At 34.8% G+C, this 15,142-nt stretch overlaps 1 long non-coding RNA gene across 1 annotated transcript; it reads right to left on the reverse strand.

The window, feature by feature from the left end:
• Positions 1–5,067: 5,067 nt before the first annotated feature.
• Positions 5,068–13,068, reverse strand: LOC149781044 (uncharacterized). Its single transcript, XR_016414922.1, has 4 exons — positions 12,899–13,068; positions 10,365–10,517; positions 7,832–7,984; positions 5,068–5,449 (listed from the first exon to the last, which is right to left on the reverse strand). It is a non-coding gene; the product is annotated as an uncharacterized LOC149781044 (long non-coding RNA).
• Between the last annotated feature and the right edge of the window lie 2,074 nt (positions 13,069–15,142).

Raw genomic sequence — 15,142 nt, forward strand, 5'->3', positions numbered from 1 at the left:
GTAGCATTCTGTCTGGCAATATTTAATCAGTAGCATACTGTCTGGCAATATTTATCAGTAGCATACTTTCTCTCAACATCTAATCAATTGTATTCTGTTTGGCAATATTTAATCAGTAGCATAAATTTTGGCGACATTTAATCAGTAGCATACTGTTTGGCGATATTTAATGAGTAGCATACTGTCTAGCGATATTTAATCATCAGCATCCTGTTTGGCGATCCTGTTTGGCAATATTTAATCAGTAGCATACTATCTGGCAATATTTAATCAACAGCATCCTGTTTGGTGATATTTAATCAGTAGCCTACTCTATGGCGATATTTACCAGCAGCATCCTGTATGGCAATATTAAATCAGTAGCATTCTGTTTGGTGATATTTAATCAGCAGCATAAACTCTGGCGATATTTAATCAGTAGCATACTGTTTGGTGATATTTAATCAGTAGCATACTGTTTGGTGATATTTAATCAGTAGCATACTGTTTGGCGATATTTAATCAGTAGCATCCTGTTTGGCAATATTTAATCAGTAAGATCCTGTTTGGCAATATTTAATCAGTAGCATCCTGTTTGGCAATATTTAATCAGTAAGATCCTGTTTGGCAATATTTAATCAGTAGCATACTGTCTATCAATATTTAATCAACAGTATCCTGTTTGGTGGTATTTAATCAGTAGCATACTGTTTGGCGATATTTACCAGCAGCATCCTGTATGGCAATATTAAATCAGTAGCATACTGTTTGGTGATTTTTAATCAGTAGCATAAGGTCTGGCGATATTTAATCAGTAGCATCCTGTCTGGCAATATTTATCATTAGCAAACTGTCTGGCGAAATTTAATTAGTAGCATAATTTCTGGCAATATTTAATTAGTAGGATATTCTTTGGCCATATTTAATCAGCAGCATACACTCTGGTGATATTTAATAAGTAGCATTCTGTCTGGCAATATTTAATCAGTAGCATACTGTCTGGCAATATCTAATCAGTAGCATCCTGTCTGGCAATATTTAATCAGTGGCATACTGTCTGGCAATATCTAATTAGTAACATCCTGTTTGGCAATATTTAATCAGGAGCATACTGTCTGGCAATATCTAATCAGTAGCATCCTATTTGGCAATATTTAATCAGGAGCGTACTGTCTGGCGATATTTGATCAGTACCATACTGTCTGGTAATATTGAATCAGTAGCATACTGTTTGGCGATATTTAATCAGTAGCATACACTCTGGCGATATTTAATTAGTAGCGTACTGTCTGGCAATATTTAATCAGTAGCATCCTGTTTGGCGATATAAAAGCAGTAGCATACACTCCGGCGATATTTAATTAGTAGCAAACTGTTTGGCGATATTTAATCAGTAGCATACTGTTTGGCGATATATATCAGCAGCACCATGTTTGGCAATATTAAATCAATAGCATTCTGTTTGGCGATATTTAATCAGTAGCATACTGTTTGGCGATATTTAATCAGTAGCATACACTCTGGCGATATTTAATCAGTAGCATCCTGTCTGGCAATATTTATCAGTACCATACTCTTTTTCAATATTTAATCGGTAGCGTCCTGTTTGGCAATATTTAATCAGCAGCATACTGTTTGGCGATATTTAATCAGCAGCATACTGTTTGTCAATATTTAATCAGTAACAGACTTTTGGCGATATTTAATCAGTAGCATACACTCTGGGTATATTTAATGAGTTGCGTACTGTCTGGCGATATTTAATCAGTAGCATACAGTTTGGCGATATTTAATCAGTAGCATACTGTTTGGCGATATTTAATCAGTAGCATACTGTTTGACGATATTTAATCAGCAGCATCCTATTTGGGAATATTTAATCAGTAGCATACTGTTTGGCGATATTTAATGGGCAGCATGCTGTTTGGCGATATTTTATCAGCAGCATACTGTTTGGTGATATTTAATCAGCAGAATACTGTTTGGTGATATTTAATCAGTAGCATACTGTTTGGCAATATTTAATCAGTAGCATCTTGTTCGGTTATATTTAACCACGTTCTTTATCCTACGAATAAAATAAAATGTATTTCATATATCATTACCCTCTTCTTCAAAATGCGCATGAATTAATTTCTAGTTGCCATATGAGAGAATCTGTACCCTATTACATGAACTGTCAACGGCTATCTGTGAGAAAATTCAGCCTATTGCATGAATCGCAAATTGCCATCTGTGAGAAACTTCACAATATTACATAAATTGCCAGTTGACATCTGTGAGAAAATGCACAATATTGCATAAATTGCCAGTTGACATCTGTGAGAAAATTCATAATACTGCATAAATTACCAATTGACATCTGTGAGAAAATTCACAATATTGCATAAATTGCCAATTGACATCTATAAGAAAATTCACCCTCTTGCATTTATGTTTCTTAATATTTTAGTAAATTCTAAATGCTATTATTGTGACTTTATACGCAATATGGAACGGCGGATCTGGTCGAACAGTATGACACTTCTCTACCTTGTAAGTAATGATGAAAGGATCTGGTCAAACGGTCAGTCACATTTTGTACATTATGTGCAATATTGAACTAATCTGGTCAAACATTCATTTTTTTTTGCACCTTATATGAACGGATCTGGTCATACGGTCAGACACGTTTTTGTACCTTATATGAACGGATCTGGTCATACGGTCAGACACTTTTTTGAACCTTATATAAGCGGATCTGGTCATACGGTCAGACACGTTTTTGAACCTTATATAAGCGGATCTGGCCATACGGTCAGACACTTTTTTGAACCTTATATGCAATAATGAATTGATCTGGTCAAACGATTGGACAGTTTGTACCTTTGATGCAGCAATGAATGGGTCTGGTCAAACCTGAATGCTAGATTTTTTAATATAATATTGTGTTATGAACATTAAAAAGGAAATATATTAATTATACCTTTGCAGGAGACAGGTGACATGTAGAGAAGATTACATACGGATATTGTTAGGTACAGTGTGTAATCTACCGACAGATGACAACTTGAAGAGCAATTAGACACGACAGTTTTATCTCATGCTCCTTTTCCGCTGAGACCGGTGACATTTCGCATCAACATTTGTAGTATTTACTGCAGCACACTCCCATCTCACCCCCCCCACCACCACCCTTATTACATCATGCACATATTCTTTACGTACATATTCATAGTCTGTTTCTTAAGACCTAAAAATCACGGTGTACCATTTAAAGACTTAAATTAAATTTTTAACTTCAAACTGTTTAAATTAAATTTGTTTGCTGTGTCCATATTGTTCAACTCAATGGATTATTGGAGAGTCTTACAATGGATTAGTGAAGAGTCTTGAGCGGATTATTGAACAGTCTTACAACGGATTATATGCTTTACGACCAGCACATTCTAGAGGTCATTTGTGCTGATAAAATGATTTTGTTGGGGGTTGATGGGTGGCGTGCAATTTTAATATTTATAAAGTCAGCATAATTGCACTTAAATAGACTATTAAAGCGCCTTTATTTTCGTTTCGTTTCTTATAATTTGCCGGAAATGAAATGTCATCATCGACAAAATGTAAACAATATGCAATTTTTGAAAAAGAGACAATTGATGTGCACAGATATTTTAGATTCAAGTGAGAGCTAAAAAGTAAATAATTATAAGCCAAGCTAAAAGGGAAATAATTAAAAGCCAAGCTAAAAGGGAAATAATTAAAAACCAAGCTAAGGGGGCAGGGTCCAGTTTTTATTTACAAATTTAATGCCGCAATCAGCGACCTAGTATAAAAAATCATAAAAAATCAAATACACAAGTGAGGTCAAAAAGGTCCATATTTTTAGGTACCTATATTAAAACAAAGCATAAGAATAGTATTCACTTGACCAGAGAAGTCAATGGCAGTTCATAGCAGAAGAGGTTTATGCACCCCAACCCCTATTTTATACCTGCATTTTTCACATCCAAATACCATTTTTGACAGCATGTAGTGCTCACAGTGCAAACGCAAGCCCTTTCCCTGGATGAAAATTTTGAAAAACATTGTCTACTAAATAGTTTGATGCAATTCAGAATAGTTGTCATCCAAGCCGTTTTTGAGATACTCGGCTTGCCTTGAACCCACGTGTCTACTGCTATGGGAGGCTAGCTCTTCTTCCTAGCCAACTATTGGTATTTCACTATCAACACACTGCAGAGCAACTATGGAAGGTGTACATGCCTGACATCAATTTCAAGAACAACACAAGCCCAAAACACCTAGTTCACAAATATATCCATATCTATAAATAGTAAACAATAAAAGCTGAAAAAGTCACACCATAGCCTTAAGTTAAGAAATTTGCCAGGGGCCAATTTACGAAACTGGACCCTGCCACCTTAAGGATTTGGCTCAAAATGGTTTATGTCAAAAGTTGTGTACATATCACATATTTAGACATTATCTAGTACAATGGTATAAAGGAAAACTTTTTGTGCACAAAACTAAAATGGTATTATGCTTCTAAAAAAGTTACCTCTTTGCGGCAAAAAGCACTGCATTATTTACATTGTGAATTATGACTGACTGCATTTCTTGAAAGATTTCAAATTGTTTGCAACCTACAATGCTCTTGGTCTTTATTTACCACCATAGCATCAGTACAAAATCAAAATTCCTTTACAATGTTTCAGGAATGTCAAGAAGAGATCTGGAAGTTATAAATTTTAGGAGGGAATAACAGAAATGCTATGTTAGGTGTCAGTGACAGAAGTGAAAAGTTTCTCTAAACTCTTCTAGCAAACTTAAAGAAATCACACATTTAAGTAAATCATGTGCTTTAGAAGTACTCTTAGACTGATATAAAAGAAGTGGTTCCTAACTTTTCATTATCATTCTGGAGATGCTAATAGCAACATCAGTGTTGTGTCAGTGTATATTGGGTGTGTGGGGGGGTAATCGCAACACAAGTCTAGCTAGTCTGGAAAAGTCAAAGTTTAATCAATTAACATTAGACAATGCTGGAATATTGATATACTGATGTGTAGGACCCTAAAACTTACAAAGAGTGACATATCAAATAAATTCATTGATACATAGCCAATGAAATTGACCATACATATACAAATTACTCAATACAGTTTAACAGAGAAATTTCTTCTCAGACACCAATTTACTTACAACTGACTTTAATGTTTTCTGGAGTTTACAAAATCATAGTAAATAATAAGATAAGGTATAGAACAAATATTTATAGTGGAAAATCCAGTTAAAGGTAAAAAGCATATCACCGGCTTGGCTTTTGATAAGCACATACCATAAAACAACTCCTGCAGAAGCTAAGTCTGTCCGTCAAAGTCACTCTCTTGTGCACTTAGATCAGAATGAGTATCTGGATGAGATTGAAGCTATTGTTTCTTTCAGCATGACTAACCGATTAATCCTAATCTCTTACTATGCAAACTGACACCTGCAAAAAGAAAAGAAACAAGTGATATTGATGTACTTTTAACATTCAGTGAAAACATAAGACTTTCAGAGGAGAAACTGTATGTGCATTGTCAAATGCATGAAGCTGCCACTTAATTTTAAGCTTTTCCCCCTTTCTTAACTGAACCTAGAAATTTCAAGATATATACATAACTTTGAAACATTTTCTATTATCACCCAAGTGTGAGATATGAATCTCTTATGTCAACTTCAGAGTGGGGTCATGAAGGTAGAAGCTATGTCGGTGTGCTAAAACTTTCATTCTTCTCACCAAAATATAGCAAGTAATATGCCATATGCATCATCATTTCTAAGACCGTTCCACTGGTGACATTCAATATTCACAACAGTATGTTTATGTATGATTCCTCTGAATTCTATCTGCTCCTGTGGACTTAAATTACTTTAAAGAATACATGTTGACATGCTATGCAATTGTTTAGGTGTGTCTGTATTGAAATGTGAATAGTATTCATAAAAATAGAGGTGCAAAACCTTGACAGCTACAGAAAGTGCAAGACAATACATTATGGTTACCATTTTGTTCCCATATTTAGTAAGTTATATCCAAAATATGCTATTTTGTCATGATGTAAACAGTTCTCACATGGAGGTACAAAACACAGTTACCTCCCTCTCCAAAGAACATCACATACAACACTAAGTAATATATGGAAAAAGGAAGGAGATATAACAAAGCTAATGCATAAAAATTATTTAAATATACACAAAGAAACAGAAAAGCATAATAGATCTGGCTGACTGCACCATCAAAAAATGATCAATTTTCCTTAAGGGGGCAGGGTCCAGTTTTTATGTACAAATTTAATGCCGCAATCAGCGATCTAGTATAAAAAATCATAAAAAATCAAATACACAAGTGAGGTCAAAAAGGTCCATATTTTTAGATACCTATATTAAAACAAAGCATAAGAATAGTATTCACTTGACCAGAGAAGTCAATGGCAGTTCATAGCAGAAGAGGTTTATGCACCCCAACCCCTATTTTATACCTGCATTTTTCACATCCAAATACCATTTTTGACAGCATGTAGTGCTCACAGTGCAAACGCAAGCCCTTTCCCTGGATGAAAATTTTGAAAAACATTGTCTACTAAATAGTTTGATGCAATTCAGAATAGTTGTCATCCAAGCCGTTTTTGAGATACTCGGCTTGCCTTGAACCCACGTGTCTACTGCTATGGGAGGCTAGCTCTTCTTCCTAGCCAACTATTGGTATTTCACTATCAACACACTGCAGAGCAACTATGGAAGGTGTACATGCCTGACATCAATTTCAAGAACGACACAAGCCCAAAACACCTAGTTCACAAATATATCCATATCTATAAATAGTAAACAATAATAGCTGAAAAAGTCACACCATAGCCTTAAGTTAAGAAATTTGCCAGGGGCCAATTTACGAAACTGGACCCTGCCACCTTAAGGATTTGGCTCAAAATGGTTTATGTCAAAAGTTGTGTACATATCACATATTTAGACATTATCTAGTACAATGGTATAAAGGAAAACTTTTTGTGCACAAAACTAAAATGGTATTATGCTTCTAAAAAAGTTACCTCTTTGCGGCAAAAAGCACTGCATTATTTACATTGTGAATTATGACTGACTGCATTTCTTGAAAGATTTCAAATTGTTTGCAACCTACAATGCTCTTGGTCTTTATTTACCACCATAGCATCAGTACAAAATCAAAATTCCTTTACAATGTTTCAGGAATGTCAAGAAGAGATCTGGAAGTTATAAATTTTAGGAGGGAATAACAGAAATGCTATGTTAGGTGTCAGTGACAGAAGTGAAAAGTTTCTCTAAACTCTTCTAGCAAACTTAAAGAAATCACACATTTAAGTAAATCATGTGCTTTAGAAGTACTCTTAGACTGATATAAAAGAAGTGGTTCCTAACTTTTCATTATCATTCTGGAGATGCTAATAGCAACATCAGTGTTGTGTCAGTGTATATTGGGTGTGTGGGGGGGGGTAATCGCAACACAAGTCTAGCTAGTCTGGAAAAGTCAAAGTTTAATCAATTAACATTAGACAATGCTGGAATATTGATATACTGATGTGTAGGACCCTAAAACTTACAAAGAGTGACATATCAAATAAATTCATTGATACATAGCCAATGAAATTGACCATACATATACAAATTACTCAATACAGTTTAACAGAGAAATTTCTTCTCAGACACCAATTTACTTACAACTGACTTTAATGTTTTCTGGAGTTTACAAAATCATAGTAAATAATAAGATAAGGTATAGAACAAATATTTATAGTGGAAAATCCAGTTAAAGGTAAAAAGCATATCACCGGCTTGGCTTTTGATAAGCACATACCATAAAACAACTCCTGCAGAAGCTAAGTCTGTCCGTCAAAGTCACTCTCTTGTGCACTTAGATCAGAATGAGTATCTGGATGAGATTGAAGCTATTGTTTCTTTCAGCATGACTAACCGATTAATCCTAATCTCTTACTATGCAAACTGACACCTGCAAAAAGAAAAGAAACAAGTGATATTGATGTACTTTTAACATTCAGTGAAAACATAAGACTTTCAGAGGAGAAACTGTATGTGCATTGTCAAATGCATGAAGCTGCCACTTAATTTTAAGCTTTTCCCCCTTTCTTAACTGAACCTAGAAATTTCAAGATATATACATAACTTTGAAACATTTTCTATTATCACCCAAGTGTGAGATATGAATCTCTTATGTCAACTTCAGAGTGGGGTCATGAAGGTAGAAGCTATGTCGGTGTGCTAAAACTTTCATTCTTCTCACCAAAATATAGCAAGTAATATGCCATATGCATCATCATTTCTAAGACCGTTCCACTGGTGACATTCAATATTCACAACAGTATGTTTATGTATGATTCCTCTGAATTCTATCTGCTCCTGTGGACTTAAATTACTTTAAAGAATACATGTTGACATGCTATGCAATTGTTTAGGTGTGTCTGTATTGAAATGTGAATAGTATTCATAAAAATAGAGGTGCAAAACCTTGACAGCTACAGAAAGTGCAAGACAATACATTATGGTTACCATTTTGTTCCCATATTTAGTAAGTTATATCCAAAATATGCTATTTTGTCATGATGTAAACAGTTCTCACATGGAGGTACAAAACACAGTTACCTCCCTCTCCAAAGAACATCACATACAACACTAAGTAATATATGGAAAAAGGAAGGAGATATAACAAAGCTAATGCATAAAAATTATTTAAATATACACAAAGAAACAGAAAAGCATAATAGATCTGGCTGACTGCACCATCAAAAAATGATCAATTTTCCTTAAGGGGGCAGGGTCCAGTTTTTATGTACAAATTTAATGCCGCAATCAGCGATCTAGTATAAAAAATCATAAAAAATCAAATACACAAGTGAGGTCAAAAAGGTTCATATTTTTAGATACCTATATTAAAACAAAGCATAAGAATAGTATTCACTTGACCAGAGAAGTCAATGGCAGTTCATAGCAGAAGAGGTTTATGCACCCCAACCCCTATTTTATACCTGCATTTTTCACATCCAAATACCATTTTTGACAGCATGTAGTGCTCACAGTGCAAACGCAAGCCCTTTCCCTGGATGAAAATTTTGAAAAACATTGTCTACTAAATAGTTTGATGCAATTCAGAATAGTTGTCATCCAAGCCGTTTTTGAGATACTCGGCTTGCCTTGAACCCACGTGTCTACTGCTATGGGAGGCTAGCTCTTCTTCCTAGCCAACTATTGGTATTTCACTATCAACACACTGCAGAGCAACTATGGAAGGTGTACATGCCTGACATCAATTTCAAGAACAACACAAGCCCAAAACACCTAGTTCACAAATATATCCATATCTATAAATAGTAAACAATAAAAGCTGAAAAAGTCACACCATAGCCTTAAGTTAAGAAATTTGCCAGGGGCCAATTTACGAAACTGGACCCTGCCACCTTAAGGATTTGGCTCAAAATGGTTTATGTCAAAAGTTGTGTACATATCACATATTTAGACATTATCTAGTACAATGGTATAAAGGAAAACTTTTTGTGCACAAAACTAAAATGGTATTATGCTTCTAAAAAAGTTACCTCTTTGCGGCAAAAAGCACTGCATTATTTACATTGTGAATTATGACTGACTGCATTTCTTGAAAGATTTCAAATTGTTTGCAACCTACAATGCTCTTGGTCTTTATTTACCACCATAGCATCAGTACAAAATCAAAATTCCTTTACAATGTTTCAGGAATGTCAAGAAGAGATCTGGAAGTTATAAATTTTAGGAGGGAATAACAGAAATGCTATGTTAGGTGTCAGTGACAGAAGTGAAAAGTTTCTCTAAACTCTTCTAGCAAACTTAAAGAAATCACACATTTAAGTAAATCATGTGCTTTAGAAGTACTCTTAGACTGATATAAAAGAAGTGGTTCCTAACTTTTCATTATCATTCTGGAGATGCTAATAGCAACATCAGTGTTGTGTCAGTGTATATTGGGTGTGTGGGGGGGTAATCGCAACACAAGTCTAGCTAGTCTGGAAAAGTCAAAGTTTAATCAATTAACATTAGACAATGCTGGAATATTGATATACTGATGTGTAGGACCCTAAAACTTACAAAGAGTGACATATCAAATAAATTCATTGATACATAGCCAATGAAATTGACCATACATATACAAATTACTCAATACAGTTTAACAGAGAAATTTCTTCTCAGACACCAATTTACTTACAACTGACTTTAATGTTTTCTGGAGTTTACAAAATCATAGTAAATAATAAGATAAGGTATAGAACAAATATTTATAGTGGAAAATCCAGTTAAAGGTAAAAAGCATATCACCGGCTTGGCTTTTGATAAGCACATACCATAAAACAACTCCTGCAGAAGCTAAGTCTGTCCGTCAAAGTCACTCTCTTGTGCACTTAGATCAGAATGAGTATCTGGATGAGATTGAAGCTATTGTTTCTTTCAGCATGACTAACCGATTAATCCTAATCTCTTACTATGCAAACTGACACCTGCAAAAAGAAAAGAAACAAGTGATATTGATGTACTTTTAACATTCAGTGAAAACATAAGACTTTCAGAGGAGAAACTGTATGTGCATTGTCAAATGCATGAAGCTGCCACTTAATTTTAAGCTTTTCCCCCTTTCTTAACTGAACCTAGAAATTTCAAGATATATACATAACTTTGAAACATTTTCTATTATCACCCAAGTGTGAGATATGAATCTCTTATGTCAACTTCAGAGTGGGGTCATGAAGGTAGAAGCTATGTCGGTGTGCTAAAACTTTCATTCTTCTCACCAAAATATAGCAAGTAATATGCCATATGCATCATCATTTCTAAGACCGTTCCACTGGTGACATTCAATATTCACAACAGTATGTTTATGTATGATTCCTCTGAATTCTATCTGCTCCTGTGGACTTAAATTACTTTAAAGAATACATGTTGACATGCTATGCAATTGTTTAGGTGTGTCTGTATTGAAATGTGAATAGTATTCATAAAAATAGAGGTGCAAAACCTTGACAGCTACAGAAAGTGCAAGACAATACATTATGGTTACCATTTTGTTCCCATATTTAGTAAGTTATATCCAAAATATGCTATTTTGTCATGATGTAAACAGTTCTCACATGGAGGTACAAAACACAGTTACCTCCCTCTCCAAAGAACATCACATACAACACTAAGTAATATATGGAAAAAGGAAGGAGATATAACAAAGCTAATGCATAAAAATTATTTAAATATACACAAAGAAACAGAAAAGCATAATAGATCTGGCTGACTGCACCATCAAAAAATGATCAATTTTCCTTAAGGGGGCAGGGTCCAGTTTTTATGTACAAATTTAATGCCGCAATCAGCGATCTAGTATAAAAAATCATAAAAAATCAAATACACAAGTGAGGTCAAAAAGGTCCATATTTTTAGATACCTATATTAAAACAAAGCATAAGAATAGTATTCACTTGACCAGAGAAGTCAATGGCAGTTCATAGCAGAAGAGGTTTATGCACCCCAACCCCTATTTTATACCTGCATTTTTCACATCCAAATACCATTTTTGACAGCATGTAGTGCTCACAGTGCAAACGCAAGCCCTTTCCCTGGATGAAAATTTTGAAAAACATTGTCTACTAAATAGTTTGATGCAATTCAGAATAGTTGTCATCCAAGCCGTTTTTGAGATACTCGGCTTGCCTTGAACCCACGTGTCTACTGCTATGGGAGGCTAGCTCTTCTTCCTAGCCAACTATTGGTATTTCACTATCAACACACTGCAGAGCAACTATGGAAGGTGTACATGCCTGACATCAATTTCAAGAACGACACAAGCCCAAAACACCTAGTTCACAAATATATCCATATCTATAAATAGTAAACAATAATAGCTGAAAAAGTCACACCATAGCCTTAAGTTAAGAAATTTGCCAGGGGCCAATTTACGAAACTGGACCCTGCCACCTTAAGGATTTGGCTCAAAATGGTTTATGTCAAAAGTTGTGTACATATCACATATTTAGACATTATCTAGTACAATGGTATAAAGGAAAACTTTTTGTGCACAAAACTAAAATGGTATTATGCTTCTAAAAAAGTTACCTCTTTGCGGCAAAAAGCACTGCATTATTTACATTGTGAATTATGACTGACTGCATTTCTTGAAAGATTTCAAATTGTTTGCAACCTACAATGCTCTTGGTCTTTATTTACCACCATAGCATCAGTACAAAATCAAAATTCCTTTACAATGTTTCAGGAATGTCAAGAAGAGATCTGGAAGTTATAAATTTTAGGAGGGAATAACAGAAATGCTATGTTAGGTGTCAGTGACAGAAGTGAAAAGTTTCTCTAAACTCTTCTAGCAAACTTAAAGAAATCACACATTTAAGTAAATCATGTGCTTTAGAAGTACTCTTAGACTGATATAAAAGAAGTGGTTCCTAACTTTTCATTATCATTCTGGAGATGCTAATAGCAACATCAGTGTTGTGTCAGTGTATATTGGGTGTGTGGGGGGGGTAATCGCAACACAAGTCTAGCTAGTCTGGAAAAGTCAAAGTTTAATCAATTAACATTAGACAATGCTGGAATATTGATATACTGATGTGTAGGACCCTAAAACTTACAAAGAGTGACATATCAAATAAATTCATTGATACATAGCCAATGAAATTGACCATACATATACAAATTACTCAATACAGTTTAACAGAGAAATTTCTTCTCAGACACCAATTTACTTACAACTGACTTTAATGTTTTCTGGAGTTTACAAAATCATAGTAAATAATAAGATAAGGTATAGAACAAATATTTATAGTGGAAAATCCAGTTAAAGGTAAAAAGCATATCACCGGCTTGGCTTTTGATAAGCACATACCATAAAACAACTCCTGCAGAAGCTAAGTCTGTCCGTCAAAGTCACTCTCTTGTGCACTTAGATCAGAATGAGTATCTGGATGAGATTGAAGCTATTGTTTCTTTCAGCATGACTAACCGATTAATCCTAATCTCTTACTATGCAAACTGACACCTGCAAAAAGAAAAGAAACAAGTGATATTGATGTACTTTTAACATTCAGTGAAAACATAAGACTTTCAGAGGAGAAACTGTATGTGCATTGTCAAATGCATGAAGCTGCCACTTAATTTTAAGCTTTTCCCCCTTTCTTAACTGAACCTAGAAATTTCAAGATATATACATAACTTTGAAACATTTTCTATTATCACCCAAGTGTGAGATATGAATCTCTTATGTCAACTTCAGAGTGGGGTCATGAAGGTAGAAGCTATGTCGGTGTGCTAAAACTTTCATTCTTCTCACCAAAATATAGCAAGTAATATGCCATATGCATCATCATTTCTAAGACCGTTCCACTGGTGACATTCAATATTCACAACAGTATGTTTATGTATGATTCCTCTGAATTCTATCTGCTCCTGTGGACTTAAATTACTTTAAAGAATACATGTTGACATGCTATGCAATTGTTTAGGTGTGTCTGTATTGAAATGTGAATAGTATTCATAAAAATAGAGGTGCAAAACCTTGACAGCTACAGAAAGTGCAAGACAATACATTATGGTTACCATTTTGTTCCCATATTTAGTAAGTTATATCCAAAATATGCTATTTTGTCATGATGTAAACAGTTCTCACATGGAGGTACAAAACACAGTTACCTCCCTCTCCAAAGAACATCACATACAACACTAAGTAATATATGGAAAAAGGAAGGAGATATAACAAAGCTAATGCATAAAAATTATTTAAATATACACAAAGAAACAGAAAAGCATAATAGATCTGGCTGACTGCACCATCAAAAAATGATCAATTTTCCTTAAGGGGGCAGGGTCCAGTTTTTATGTACAAATTTAATGCCGCAATCAGCGATCTAGTATAAAAAATCATAAAAAATCAAATACACAAGTGAGGTCAAAAAGGTTCATATTTTTAGATACCTATATTAAAACAAAGCATAAGAATAGTATTCACTTGACCAGAGAAGTCAATGGCAGTTCATAGCAGAAGAGGTTTATGCACCCCAACCCCTATTTTATACCTGCATTTTTCACATCCAAATACCATTTTTGACAGCATGTAGTGCTCACAGTGCAAACGCAAGCCCTTTCCCTGGATGAAAATTTTGAAAAACATTGTCTACTAAATAGTTTGATGCAATTCAGAATAGTTGTCATCCAAGCCGTTTTTGAGATACTCGGCTTGCCTTGAACCCACGTGTCTACTGCTATGGGAGGCTAGCTCTTCTTCCTAGCCAACTATTGGTATTTCACTATCAACACACTGCAGAGCAACTATGGAAGGTGTACATGCCTGACATCAATTTCAAGAACAACACAAGCCCAAAACACCTAGTTCACAAATATATCCATATCTATAAATAGTAAACAATAATAGCTGAAAAAGTCACACCATAGCCTTAAGTTAAGAAATTTGCCAGGGGCCAATTTACGAAACTGGACCCTGCCACCTTAAAAGGGAAATAATTAAAAACCAAGCTTTTATATATGACCATAAGTTGTCGTTCCAAACCAATTCGTTATCTGCCAATTAGGAATGACATTACAGCAGCAAAGAACCTGTCACTAACCTCATGCTAAAATATATATTTATATAACTTTGCTTTTAATCGGTACCATATAGCCATTATTGTGCTGACGTGTCGAAGAACCATACCTACCTACCTACATAAATACCTGCCTACCTACCTAAAGACCTATCTATCAAACTAGCTAGCTACCTACCTAAATAGCTACCTACAAACATACAAATCTACCTACATGCGTACCTACCTACCTACACACACACACACACACACACACACACACACAAACACATACATACATACATACATACATACATACATACATACATACATACAAAAATGGTACAACAGTTTCCTCGCTTGGCGCACATCATTAAGAGGCTAGTGTTAAGACTGGTCTGGCTGGTGTCAGGATAATGTGACTGGGTGGGACATCATGCTACATGTCTGCGGCATGATGCCCCAGTGCTAGACATCACTATAAACTGTCACACTGTAGACATCGTAGCGATATGACTGAAAAATTGTTAAAGCTACGTTAAAAATCCAAATCA

This window comes from Sinohyriopsis cumingii, chromosome 16 (genome assembly GCF_028554795.1).
Source record: "Sinohyriopsis cumingii isolate HCF-2022 chromosome 16, ASM2855479v2, whole genome shotgun sequence".
In the NCBI taxonomy this organism is placed as follows: Eukaryota; Metazoa; Mollusca; class Bivalvia; order Unionida; family Unionidae; genus Sinohyriopsis; species Sinohyriopsis cumingii.